General features: G+C 40.9%; 1 long non-coding RNA gene across 2 annotated transcripts; it reads left to right on the top strand.

Annotated features, from left to right (window-relative positions):
* The first annotated feature begins 4,356 nt into the window (after positions 1–4,356).
* On the top strand, positions 4,357–9,206 carry LOC144713923 (uncharacterized). 2 transcript variants are annotated; one of them, XR_013584194.1, is made up of 4 exons: positions 4,357–4,561; positions 7,702–7,802; positions 8,644–8,837; positions 8,995–9,206. It is a non-coding gene; the product is annotated as an uncharacterized LOC144713923 (long non-coding RNA). The 2 variants fall into 2 exon arrangements; XR_013584193.1 differs by lacking the exon at positions 8,995–9,206 and having other exon boundaries at positions 4,360–4,561; positions 8,644–8,982.
* Positions 9,207–13,425: the final 4,219 nt, after the last annotated feature.

Genomic DNA, 13,425 nt, shown 5'->3' with positions numbered 1-13,425 from the left:
CCGCCCGCACCCGGTTTTGTCTCGCCAACGACACTCGTCCCGCACGACCCGACACTAAGCATCCGCCGACGACTTGGACGCCTTGGACTAAGCGATACAAAGGTCAGTCTCGTCTCCTCTATAAACTCCAGTATTATTATCTTCGACAGTCTCGTCTTCCCCTATCGCGTCCGCTACCGTGATATTCTCGAACATCATCGGATAGGACTAGCCACCTTGTCGAGCATAGGGATTCTTGTGGTAGACCGACTGTCATCCGACTTGGACGCCGAACGCTCCAGGGCTGTTAGATGCCCCTCACTTAGTAGACGTCTAGTAGGTCCAGCGGGTCATTGGGAGTTTGATCTTAGGTTCACTCGTCTCTCATTGATCGGTACGGCCGACGTCGCTATCCGTCAAGTCCTTATCTGCTCATTCGTATTTTCTCATCATTCGGCTTACATCCCATACATTCGCATCATAACCCTGTGATGTGAAACGCACCGATCGATCCCGGCCATCGTCGTATCACATCATATTGCATAGGGCTCGCACATAAGGGACAGACTTGTCCGTACTGCTAAGACGCTCACCTGCGTTCGTAGTTTTCTCACAATTCTTTTCTAGCTCACCTACCTAGCCTGAGCATTAAGGAGCCCGGAGGAAAATATACTGCAATGGATAACTTAACGAGCGACGGGGAGGACAACATTCCTTGACAGCACGTGGCTCGCGTGTAGTCTTCATCAATTGCGACAGGTATGGTTGCGGGGAGCGACGGATGGAGAGCGATGTGCCGGAGAGAGTCGGCGGAGGCTGTAGAAGGGCCGAGGAGGAGTGGCACGAGACGAAGTTTCAGCTCTAGCGGGCGAGGAATCCAGTTAGCACATCCCTACAGGACCGGTGCAGACCGGGTCCAATGGCAGACGCGAGCGATGGGTCATTTCGATGGTGGGATGCGGGCTGTGAGGACAGTGAGTCACAGCACGTGCGGCCAGACGGTTGAACAGAGACGAGGACACAGCGTGGGTGCCGTCACGCCGGATGACTGGAGTTGATTTGATGGCGGCAAGCAGATCGGCGTCTACTAACCGACGTCAAGTTCTTTGATGGTGACTGATCGGCATAGGTGGACAGGGGCCTATTCCCGGCAAGGCTGACGGGTATCGGCTTAGTCGGTGTCCTGCGATTGGTCCCGGCTTCCTCAGGTGCCTAATTGGACGGAGGCCTAGATTGATGGCAGTTTAGCCAACCTCTACTGGGCGAAAGCCTTGCCCATCGCTGACGGACTGGGTTAAGCCTTGCGCGCCTAGTTGACTTGTCGAGAACCTGATCCGTCGCTGATTCACTCATGAGGGTCACCGGTCGTCCTGGGCCAAGAATGGGACTCCACTAGAAATGAATCACCAATCCAATTGAGCCAATTTCACAACTATAGCAAGAGACAGATCACGGGGGACAAGGTCGGAGATTGATCAAGGAGAGCTTGTGCGAATGTGGTGGCTCTACAAAATTCAATGCCCAATTTGCACAATGAACAATTCCTCCACCCGAGATGGGAAATTTCGTCGGATGAACACAATCTGTGGATATAACGGCGAATCAGCGCGCGGGAACAAAAACCAGCAGCTCTTTCCTTGGATTTAATCGGCCCTCCTAGTGCAGACGGCGGTGAGCTGATGCTGGACCAGTCCGTGATGAGAGAAGATATAGGGGTTGGGGGGGGGTGAGGTAGTTTGACAGCCCGAGGCAACCTCACCGACGTCATCAAAATCTCTCAGCTCCCCCTTTCAACTCTTCTTCCTTCTGCCCTGCTCTTCCCCTTCTTTACCCTCCCCCTTCCTAATATAGGAGGGGTGAGACCAAGTAAATGGAGAAACACGATTCATCAACAATAGAAAATTACCTGGTCTGCCTTCCTTAGGGCGCCCTCTCTTCCCTTATAAAGGGGGGTCCAATTGGGCCCTAAGGAAGGTCAACATTAAAAGGGGGGGTATTGTCCATTAAGGGGGGGCCCTTCTATAATGGGCCCCGATTACAAGATAAAGGTGAATTGAGCATAAAATGAAAGGGGAAAAGAAAAGGGAGGGGTCCAAATGACTAAGGACCCATCCCCATGATGATGAATACACAAACTGTGGATAAAATGACGGACATGGATATGACGACATGACTGGATGGGGCCGATAAAAGCGTAAACACGAATAGACAGAGGGAAGGACAGGAATCAGAACATGATAAAATTGAGCATAATTTCACCTGGTGGTCGATGACGATGGCTGGAGGTGTGGACGACATCTTTGACGTCTCAAGATGGTGTGCACCATCAGATTATGATTCCAAATTGATCTATGAAGCGAATACATGATATAAACCTTATGGGAGTTTGTTCCACACTTGACTTGCTCGCTATGAGATTTTTTGACGTCGTGCACATGCCTGGCCTCTATAATTATCCATGTGATCATTTGTTGTTTGAACTAGTTGTTTATGTTGTTGTTTGAACTAGTTGTTGTTTGAACTAGTTGAATCATGTATGTGGTCAGTGTTTCAAGCCATAAAGTGTCTTATGTAGTTTAAACATCATGTTCTGATTCTTCCATGCTTGAATATTAAAGGAATACTCATCTATCTTTCCTCCTAAAAAATCATATGTAATGAGTTACTCTGACATTCAACTGCTACCAATCCCAACTTCCCATAGCCCAAGAGCTATTAAACTTTGGTTTATGTCCATTTAGCCACCAGAGCATATCTCTATATATATTTTATGCCAAACGTCAGTGTATACCATTTAGCTCCAAGCTGGGTCTTCTATGTACCAATATTGTAATTTAGTGGGTATTTGAGAATAAAACCCCATCATCATCCCTTTAGCTTCCTGCCTTCCAGTAATGAAACTAAGGACCAAGTGATATGCTTTTATATTGCTTGCCTTTCTTCTGCCATTGCCACCTTCCAGCTTGTATTCTAAAGCACTTCTGTCAAGCGGTAGGCATGGCAATCGTACCAACCTCAGAGATAAACACTTGGTATGACTCTGCAAGGAATTTAGGCAAGACATATGCGTGAGTAGTGTCATTTTTTGTCTCTATTAACTCCCATTATAGCTTAATATAATATAGTTTTGTGGATGTCGCTTTGCAGTGGATTTGATAACCAAATTTATTTATTAAGATAGATCATAATTTAGCATCTCCACATGCCATTAATGTTGTGTTCTATGTCAATGGGATGACTACGTCCCACGAAGATGGTGCGGGGTGGATCATACATAAAGTGGTTCTGTATCAAATGATGTTCGCCTGTCAGGTATATGCACATCATAGTCAGAACTCTTATTTTGACTTTTAGCAACACCTCAGAATATATGATAGTTTGTCCTAAAAGCCTCATCGCCAACTGCATGGAGTTCGTGGTTGGTCCACCACACAATTGCCCTAGGGAACTTGTGTGCTTTCCTACATTCTCGTAGGAGTCATGTGCCTAGGTAATGCCTTTTGCCACTAATGTACATTTACATACCTGGTAAATAAAATACTTTAGTATTCTTCTATAGGCATAGTCATATAAGCAATCTCAAGTATTCACAAGAGTTTTCTGTTGCATGGCAAAAGGATGCACACTATTTTCTCTGTGTTGTCCATGTTCAATGACTGGACTTTTCTTCTCTTGTACCTCTGTAACCCAAGTATTTGTTAGATGTGTGCTCTGATAACATGCAAATAGAAGCTAATAAAGAGCTAATTTCATCATATTTTTAGGGCTTTTAATGCATAAAACATGGAATTTTAATGCATGTTATCATCATTTTGGGAAAAAATAATAAATTCCTTGAATTTCAAATTAAATAATACCTTTAATCAATATTTAGGTCAATTTACACATTTAAATGGTTTAAAATGATGATTAGAAAAATTTAAAAGATTTAATTGGCCTAATTCTATAAATAAGAAGAAGCTAACAATTAAAGGTCTTTTCGAAATGAATAAAATAGTTTTTTTGATGCATTTAGAATGATATTTACAATTTATTTTATGCGTTCTTTTAATATAAAAAAAAATAAAAAGAGCTTTTTTCTATTTAACCCGGCCCTTAGTGGGCAGGTTTGAGTGCTAACAGCTTCTTTGAAGATCCGCAGAATGCACAAGTAGCGCACCGCACGCAGAGTCGCGTAGGCGTATAAGAAGAGCCAGTAGCGACTTCAGTGCGCGAGATGCACGCACGTAATTTCGTGCGTGTCGCGCACGAACGAAAGACACGCGAAGGCTCTAAAAGCCAATCGTGTCGCGTTGTATGATCTGCGTACAACACGAAACAGATGAGAGTTGTAACAGAATCGGAAGAACGTGTTCTTCCGATTCCGCGGCTATAAAAGGAAGAAATGGAAAGATTAAAGGCATTCTTGATTTGTTAAGCTCAAGGAAGGAAGCCCTAGCCTCCTTGAAGACTCAAGAATCACCTGGAATGAATTGGAGCTCGATTTGGACTGAAATTTCGCAGATCCGTCGCCGTATTCGTCCCTCAAAGCGAAGCACAAAATCACGGGAAATTCGTCGTTCGTCGCGCGGGATTTTTTCCAGTTGAGTCAAAATTCTTCTCGGACCTCTAGGCTAATATCTGTTTGATTTTTACACTGTAATTCGTACTTGATTTTCTCGATTTTGCATCTTCGTTCATGTTCGCCGTTCGTTTTTAATTTCCGATTTTAGTCGTTTAATTTCATAGATTTGAGTTCGTTTTTCGAATCATTTACTCTTAGTTCAGTATAAATTTCCTATTTCGAATCTTATCTGCAATTTGAATCACATAAATCGTGAATTAGATTCACGATTCCGCTCTTGAATAAGCAAATCGTGAGTTATATTCACGATTTGCTAATTTAGGAAATATTTGCAATTTAGAAGTAATTGGGATAAATGAAAATATCATAAAAACACTCTTAAAACTAGCATAAAACATAATTTTCTAATTCTTTAAAAATAGTAAAACACCCTATGAAAATCTAACAAATAAACGAAATAAAAAAACTTGGAGTTAAATCCATTTTAGAGATCGATTTCAAATTAAAAAGAACAAAAATACATATATAATTCAATTCGGCTAAAGATTGTAAATCAAATATATAGATAAGGTTAAGTGATTTTATATCTCTGTTATTTAATAACAGAGAATCACCAAAATCACTTAAGTTCAAACGGATAGAATTTTAGTTAAAATTGACAGGTATTAGCATCTAAATAAGAAATTACAACATAAATTCATTTAGATTTCTAGTTCAAAATCCTAATTAGAAAGAAAACTGAATATTTCCTATCGCCTCCCTAGGGTTCGACCCCTTACTCAATTCATTAAGGGATATATAAATTTAGTGATTAAGCTCAAAAAACCCCTAAATAACGACCTATATAAACGTAATTTTTGAGCTTATCATGCTCATTAGCAGTGGATTTCCCTACAACCTAGGTAAGTATCATAAAGAGTTCATGTCCTCCCTTCAGCTACACCATATTGATGTGGCTAATTAAAAAGGTGCGGTTTCATGTACTACTCCACTATATCAGAATCATTTCTACAAATTCTGATTAATATCTGAATGAATATGTCAAACCCTCTTGTCAAACTGAAGTAGTATAATTTTTAGTGATAAACTAAGTCATAGATTTTCTTAATTTACCATGTGATATCAGCTGGGTTGGTAAACTACGTACATGGAGGCTTTATTCAAAATTTCCAGCTATCAGAATATGATGTAAGCGAATGATAATAATAAGAAACAAATGTGGGCCATTAGTATTGAGTGCTTTATAGACAATTGATGAAGCAGTTTAATGCTTAGAAAGGGGTGTCTACGAAGTCATGTGAACAGTGGCTTTTGAGTCTAGTACTCATAGATGGCATGATCCTCTTTGGTTTTTAGGGGTATTCTTATAGGTATCACTCTTCCAAGTTTAAGAGAGTTTAGGAGAAGATAGGTCGCAATTGATGATGTTGCAACCATCTGTTTTGTCGGATCATTTATCAGTGAAGTTTCCCAACTCCATTAACCGGAACAGTTTTTGACACAATAAAGGTATCAAAAGCTTTCCCGATTGAGGAGCCATATGGTTAACTAACCCTACCAACCAAGGTTTGCTCTGAAAATTTCAAAGCCAGCTTCTCACTATTTTGATTTATTAATGCCTTCATTTGGTTTGGTGAAGTTTTAGGATGAATCTTAAAATGTGTATCATTTGTATGAGCAGCATGGTCAACCAAGTAGCATTATTTGTTTTAGTGTATGAAATGAAATTCACTACCCATTGTTTCCCACCAGTTTTGAGCACTTGAATCTTAAAACACTTAATCATAGGTGTAAGGATCATCATATTTATAATGTGGTCCTTTGATATTTCTTATAGCAATATGTCTATTGTAAATATGAAGTTGTCTCAATATTCTTCATGACTTATGAGGCTTCTGTGCACATGGTAGAAAATAATAAAGAAATGTCATATTTTTCAATGACTAGTTCAATTGAAATATGTATTCATAGAAGATAATCATCATTTAACAAAACAGATGTATTTCGAACCAATACTAATGCTTCTAAAAGTGGTAAATTAGTATCCATGTATTTTGATTAGGCACCCTACAAGTCAACACCGCTCAATGCTTGATTTTTGCTTTCATATTTCATACTGCTACACACAGGCAGGACACTCCCAGACTATATAACATGCATAAAGCTTGAGTTTCTTCCTTAACAATATAAGAATACAAAAACAATTTAGGGATACAAAAGGGCATGGAAGTTCCCAAAATAGTGTATGGATACAAATTTGAATATTAGCTTTTGTACAAATAAAATTAGAATATTACTTTTGGTGAATCTACTGCATATGTTTGGATTAAGTCAGATCGGATCAATCAAACCAGTCAAACAAGTTCAACTGACTCCATCCTTGGATCTCAATAATCCTGATTGGGGATCTAATTAATCACTCTTGACTCAAGAGATCTTGATCTGTGATCATGTGATAAATGAAAATTTATTTTTATAATTTTTATCCGATTTGTAAATGCTTCGTTTGAGTTAGATCATGTCATTCTCCAAATTAACTATACATTTACACGTCATGCATAATTTTCATTTTCTACACTTTATTGACACTTTTTGCAAACCCTTGCTGATTAATTTGGAGCCAAGAAGTTGATTAATAATGAATACTTAGTACCTCAAAGTGTGTCAAAATTTTCATGAAATATATGGCATGATTATCACTATGCTAAAGCACGTCTTGCAACTAATTTATTGATCAAACAAGCCTTAAGTGGTAAAATGTCGCTGGAAGATAATTAAAAACCACTAAATTTATTGATGTTTATATAAATACTAGAGGACGGGATGGTTTGTTAAATATTTTGTCCAGATAGGAATTGAGTATCTTACACAAGCATGTTTTTTGTGGTGACCCTAGCATTTTTCTATTTTTAGTGTTTCGTATGAAAATGGAAGTGAACCTTGAAGCTGCACACTTTCATCAAGTGGCTGGTTCTGATCTACTACCATCTCCTGCACATGAGGCTTCATCCATTTCAGAAAAAATATGCTAATTTAGTCATTATGGTGCATAAAGTTTAATAATATTTTCTGCTTGTATTAGATTTTTTTAAAATAAGGGAGATACACTTCTTTCGTTGATTTTCCTTTTTGTTTCTTTTAATTTTTTATTCTTTCAGGAACCCCAAAGAAGAAGCTCGAGTGGGGAACACGATTCTTCTCTACTAAAAGAATCAGTCCTACTTCTGTGTGATCCTCTGGTCAAGAGACATCAACTCAAGTTCGCAACTATAAACCTCTGAGTATATTTGGAAATTAATGTTTCTACATGTGCATTTAGGGTGCAGAATGTTTAAATAGAGAGGGAAGAAGTTTATTTTTTAAGAATAATTAACATTAATGGATATCCATATTGCAATTTAATTAGGGGTGAATAAATATCTCTTCAATCTGACTGGAAAGGATCAGTCAAAGTGCAATAGCTTTCCTCCTTTTAGATGAAATGTATTTTAAGGGACCTTATGTTTTTATAGTGTATCATTATCATTCTTAGATGATAAAAACCATATTTTGATTAATATGGAATCAGTTTTCAGTTTGGCTGGTAGGGTGTGTTGGGAACCTAGAAAGATATTTTGGGGACAATAAAATTCACATATTTAAGTACTATGAAACAATGTCTAGAGAGTTCAGATATCCATCATGATCCTATTTGAATTACATTCTTATAGAGCCATTCCTACTGGAGTGGGTTCTCACCTTAATATTTGAAATATATCATGGGGTAAATAGTAAGAGTCTCTCCAACTCAGGTGGTCACACAGTTCATTTAATTGGATCCATTAAAAAAAAAAGATTCTCTAACTTGGTCCACTACTTACCCAATCACCCAGTTCTCTCAACCATACACCTTATAATATTGCCTCTAATGATTTTTCTATAACCCATTAGCTAGTTGCGGATGCTATATGGCTCTGTGATATCATTAGGATATCCATTCTATTTCGCTGCCATTTGTATTGCTACGCTTCAAATTATGAACTCTATGTTGATATCTTTAATTGTATCCTCACTAGATTGTCTTTGAGTAGTATCTATTTTGTCCCATGCCCCAAAAACAGTAAGTAAAAAAGGACATGAGAGTACTTGATGGCGAGGACGCCAACACTTCAGCGTCAAACACGTCACCGCGGTCTACGGAAGTCAACCCACCACGGTCAACGGGAGTCAACACAGGAGTCAACACGCCGCAACCGTCGACCACCACATCTCCACCCGTGCACGTCCCCACGCGCGTCATGACACGACGCCAAAGGTAGATCCACAACTGCCCTTTGGCGTGACACGGCGCACGTCTTTATTTTCTCGTCATTTTCTCTTTCCTCCAAGGCCTATATAAAGGCCATTGTTTTCAAGAAACTCTTAGGCAGTCATAATTCAAGAATCGAGTTTTTGTTTAACTCTTCTTGTAGGATTGCCCAGCCTCCCCTCTCTTCCACCTTCAAACCCCAGCCGCCGCTGCCGTCACCGCCGCGGCCTTGCGACATCAGCCTCCCCTCTTCTCTCTCTGTCTCTCACCCTCTCCCTCTCTCGCCCAAGGCTGAAAGGGCAGCCCCGCCAAGGAGACACTCAGGCCACCCGCGCGCCACCCGCGCACGCCCGCGCGCCGCCCACGCACTGCCCACGCAGGCCCGCCGGCGCTGCGCACACCGCGCGCGCCGCGCGCACGCGCCGTGTGCCCGTGCGCGCCTAAGCACCCGAGCACTGCCTGCCTCGCACCGCCGCGCGCCGCCTGCGCGCCACCCGCACGCCCTGGCACACCGCCCGCGCGCCGCACGCTAGCCCTCATGCGCCACCCGCGCGCCGTCCGCACGCCCTCGCACGCCGCCCGTGCACCATCCGTGCACCTCCTGTCCGCCATCCGCGCTTTGAGCCATCCGAGACGCGAATCCGACTTATTGATTTCGGTGCTTAGGCATTGTCGCGGTGGGGGAAGACAGTACTCCCACCCTCGATAAGGGTCGGAGCTGCACCACCAGATTTTTTCATCGGTTTTAAAGTCCGAAGCCGACCGTGAATTTCTGTGGATTGTTTTATCCCTCACACCCATCCTACCCTTAGTCCTGTCGTCCCGCCCTTCCTCACCTACCCGTAGTCGTCCTACGTCAGTACTCATCATCGAGTATATAAGACGATGCAGTAGAAAAATATAAAATGAAGTTTTTATATTTGTTAAGACATCATAAATTTGTTGCCCACACCATGTGCTTTACGCCTTATTCCTAAATAAGCAGCACAAAATTGTTGAAAGAATCATTTTCAGATATCCACACATTACCATGTTCCTTAGTTATTCTATAGCAATCATATTCATCCAAATATGTGGAATATGCCTTATACGGTGACATAACCATTCTTCTATCCTCCCTTAGAAATCTTTTAACTCTTCTCTCAAACTTTACGGCCTTTTTCAATAATTTCCCCAATTCAAACTCAGTTAGCTCTTTGGAATTCATCCTCATCACTAGTCTTTTATTTGTATCAAAAATTTATATGCTCAATAAGAGGTTAAAAGTATTTTCCTTAAAATTTCAGATAGAAGGAAGTCTAATGAGAAATTAGTCACCAGGTAGATGCTGTTCATGACATAGTGACTCTGCAATGAGAAATGTGGGGTCCCATTCGTGTAGTGCAAAGTGAGATACCTTATAATTGTATTTGCATATCTGAACAGGAGTAGAATGTATATCTTAATTCACAAGATCTGCTCAAACATAAGTGATTCTTAGTTTATTAAATCTTAGAATCCAAGTTGGCACACACAGTTTTCATTCATAGCATGTATTTAATGCCTTTTTATTTAATTAGGAAAGAGTGACCTTAGGATATCTAATGACCCATTTCTATGGGACTAAAAAAATATGCAATAGCGTGCACGTCAAAAATGAGATAATACTCAAATTACATATTTGGGTACACAATAATGATTATATATGGATATAATCATGGTTCAAGTTGTGTGCATTAGGTTAACTCGTGAATTTCTGGTTTTTTGTAGATATGTTGGTATTTTTAAAGCCTTCCATGACTTAGATTCATGAATAAATTAGTTTTAAAGTTAAGATAATATTTTTTTAAATTACTAAAGGAAGTTATTCGTGGTTCGATTATTTTTGAGAAAATTCTAGGGATTTTTTCATTAATAATTAGATATCAGCAGCCTGAGAAATCTCCGACCCTTATTTTAAAATTAATGCAACTTTGACACATGAAAAGATCGGTTTTTCATATTCTTGAGAAACAGGTGGATCAATAAAATATGAAATGTTTTTGTGTATTGAACTTGATACACATGTATATACTTAGCACCATATTAAAATTTTGATAAATGCAGCACATCTAAAGATGAAATGTAGGCTGAGGATAAAAAGCTTTGGCAGTATCATTTTATAGGAGAAACATGGCGCCCTTGCGGTACTGAAATCTGTACCATTAAGATACTAAAATTATAATGAAATATTTAAAATTATTACTTTGTGAGCACCACAGAGCATAGCACTTGACCATGGATTGGGGGAGGAAGCATACAAAAAACTCCAGGCAAATAGGATCATAGCATCTGATTCAGTTGTAACCTAGGCGAATGAGAGATAATTAAGTGAACTTGAGATCCAGAAGTTTGATTTCGCCCAATATTTGAGGGGGGGCTTTTCCTCTAACAAGGTATCCATCCAAGCAGATCCATTAAAAGAAACTGGGAACAGAAAAAATGTTATTAAGAAAGCTTGCCCAAACCTTAGTAGCTCTAGTATCATTACTACTTCGAGAGTAAACAACTTTGTGCTTGTTGGATTGAAATTTAAATTTTAGTCTAGATAGTTTAGTTTGATTCTTAAACATCTCCAAAAACTTAATATGAGGGCTATAATATATGAATGATTTTATAGATTTAGAGCATTAGATTTCGTTCAATATCAAGGTTAAAATAAAACTGGCTTTGTCATGTTCCACATTTATCTATGTCTTTCACTCCTAGGCCAGTTCTAAATGGCCTCAAAATATCGATTTTCACTTAGTTCTTGAGTGACAGTTTCCATGTGTTCTCCCTCGAGATTTATAATTTTATTATTCAATACTTCAATCCGCTTGTATAAAACATCTCATTAAAATATCATAAAACAAATAATCTTGAATTTTTATTTTACATTCTATTTCCCTTAATTTTTAATTTTGAAGATTCCCTTTTAAATCATCTAGTCCTGCTCGCTTTGCATGTTATATAGATTTAAAGGAATATCGGACTAACTAATGTTAGCTAGTTTTTCAGATCAAGAATAATTCCAATAAATTGCTATTAATTTAAAATAGTATTGAAATATAATTTTATCTGAAAATTTGTTTCTCTACTATCTAAAATATATTTACTAAAATACTATTTCAGATTCTCGTGGATAAATGACTCCTTGTTAATTTGTATTTTTATAATTCTATACCTTCTTTATTTCATGAAAGGAAAACTATAATAAATATTGCATATGTGTAAACTATAATGGGGCAATTCACTTGCATTAAGCATACCAATTTTAAGGTTTCGTGATGTAACACAATTGCTCAGATCGAGTGGCTCAAGTTACACCATAAGAGGAGGACAGCTACTATGTAAAGCAGCGGTGTAGCGCGGCCACGTTGGTGACGGTGACGGGGTGTGCTTTGGCTACATCTTGCTATTGGCAACAAAGATAGGCATCGATGGCGCAGAGTGACGGGTGTTCTTCCTACGGCGGGATGTACTTCGTGACAATGAACTGGCGGCGTCATGTCGTCCGACGGATGTCTCCCTTGAAGCTACTCTAGGAGATTGTAGTAGTAGGACTTGGATGACGCAAAAGGTGCAGCGGCATAGGGAGGCTCTAACAAGGTAGCATCGAACTTCGACAACAGTGATATCAGGCATCGCTACGATGACGATGACGGCGGTAAAGCTAGCTACTAGCAGATGGAGGTAGGCATCAACGACGACGGCGTCAGGTGTATATCTTGCTGTGGCATGTGCTTCGCAGTAGTAAACTGGTGGCTACAGGTCATCTAGCGATCTCTCCCCTTAAAGCTACTCTAGAGAACAATAGGCGCGTGTGTGGCACGCGTAGATGCGACAACACAGGTGGGCGCAGCGATGTGCATAAGCACGACACTGCAGATAGGCACGGCGGTACTTGTAGGTGCGAAAGCGCATCTACACCTTAGAGACATAGGTCGGCGCGGCGGCGCGGGTAGGTGCGTCATAAGGCGTAGAGGCGAGAGTGGTGGTGAGGACGGCAGTAGCACAGGTAGGCATGCTGATAGGCTTAGAGGCGAGCGTAGTGGCGAGGATGGTGGCATCGCAGGTAGGCACGGCGATGAGCTTAGAGGGAAGGGAGGTGACGATAATGGTGGCGAGGATGGCAGTAGTACAGGTAGGCATGCTGATAGGCTTAGAGGCGAGCGTAGTGGCGAGGATGGTGGCATCGCAGGTAGGCACGGCGATGAGCTTAGAGGGAAGGGAGGTGACGATAATGGTGGCGGCACAGGTAGGCGTGGTGACGGGCTCTGTGACGAGCATGGTGGCGAGGTCGTTGGTGGTGCAGGTAGGTGTGGTGATGGGCTCGGAGGCAAGCATGGTGGTGAGGTCGTCGCTGGCGTAGGTAGGCATGACGATGAGCTCAGAGGTGAGCGCGGTGATGAGGATGACGATGAGCATAGTTTGATATAGTGACACTGGTAGGTGTGGCGCTGGGCGTGTTGGCGGTGACAAGGACATGACGTGGCGGCAGATGCGCCCAAGGCAGGCGACTGTGGTTGCAGCTGCAGCCAAGGCACGCGACTACGGCTACGACCTGCCTACTATTGGATATCAACTATGGCTA

Source organism: Wolffia australiana, chromosome 16 (genome assembly GCF_029677425.1).
Source record: "Wolffia australiana isolate 7733 chromosome 16, ASM2967742v1".
NCBI lineage: Eukaryota > Viridiplantae > Streptophyta > Magnoliopsida > Alismatales > Araceae > Wolffia > Wolffia australiana.
This window is presented reverse-complemented; position numbering and strand designations above follow the sequence as displayed.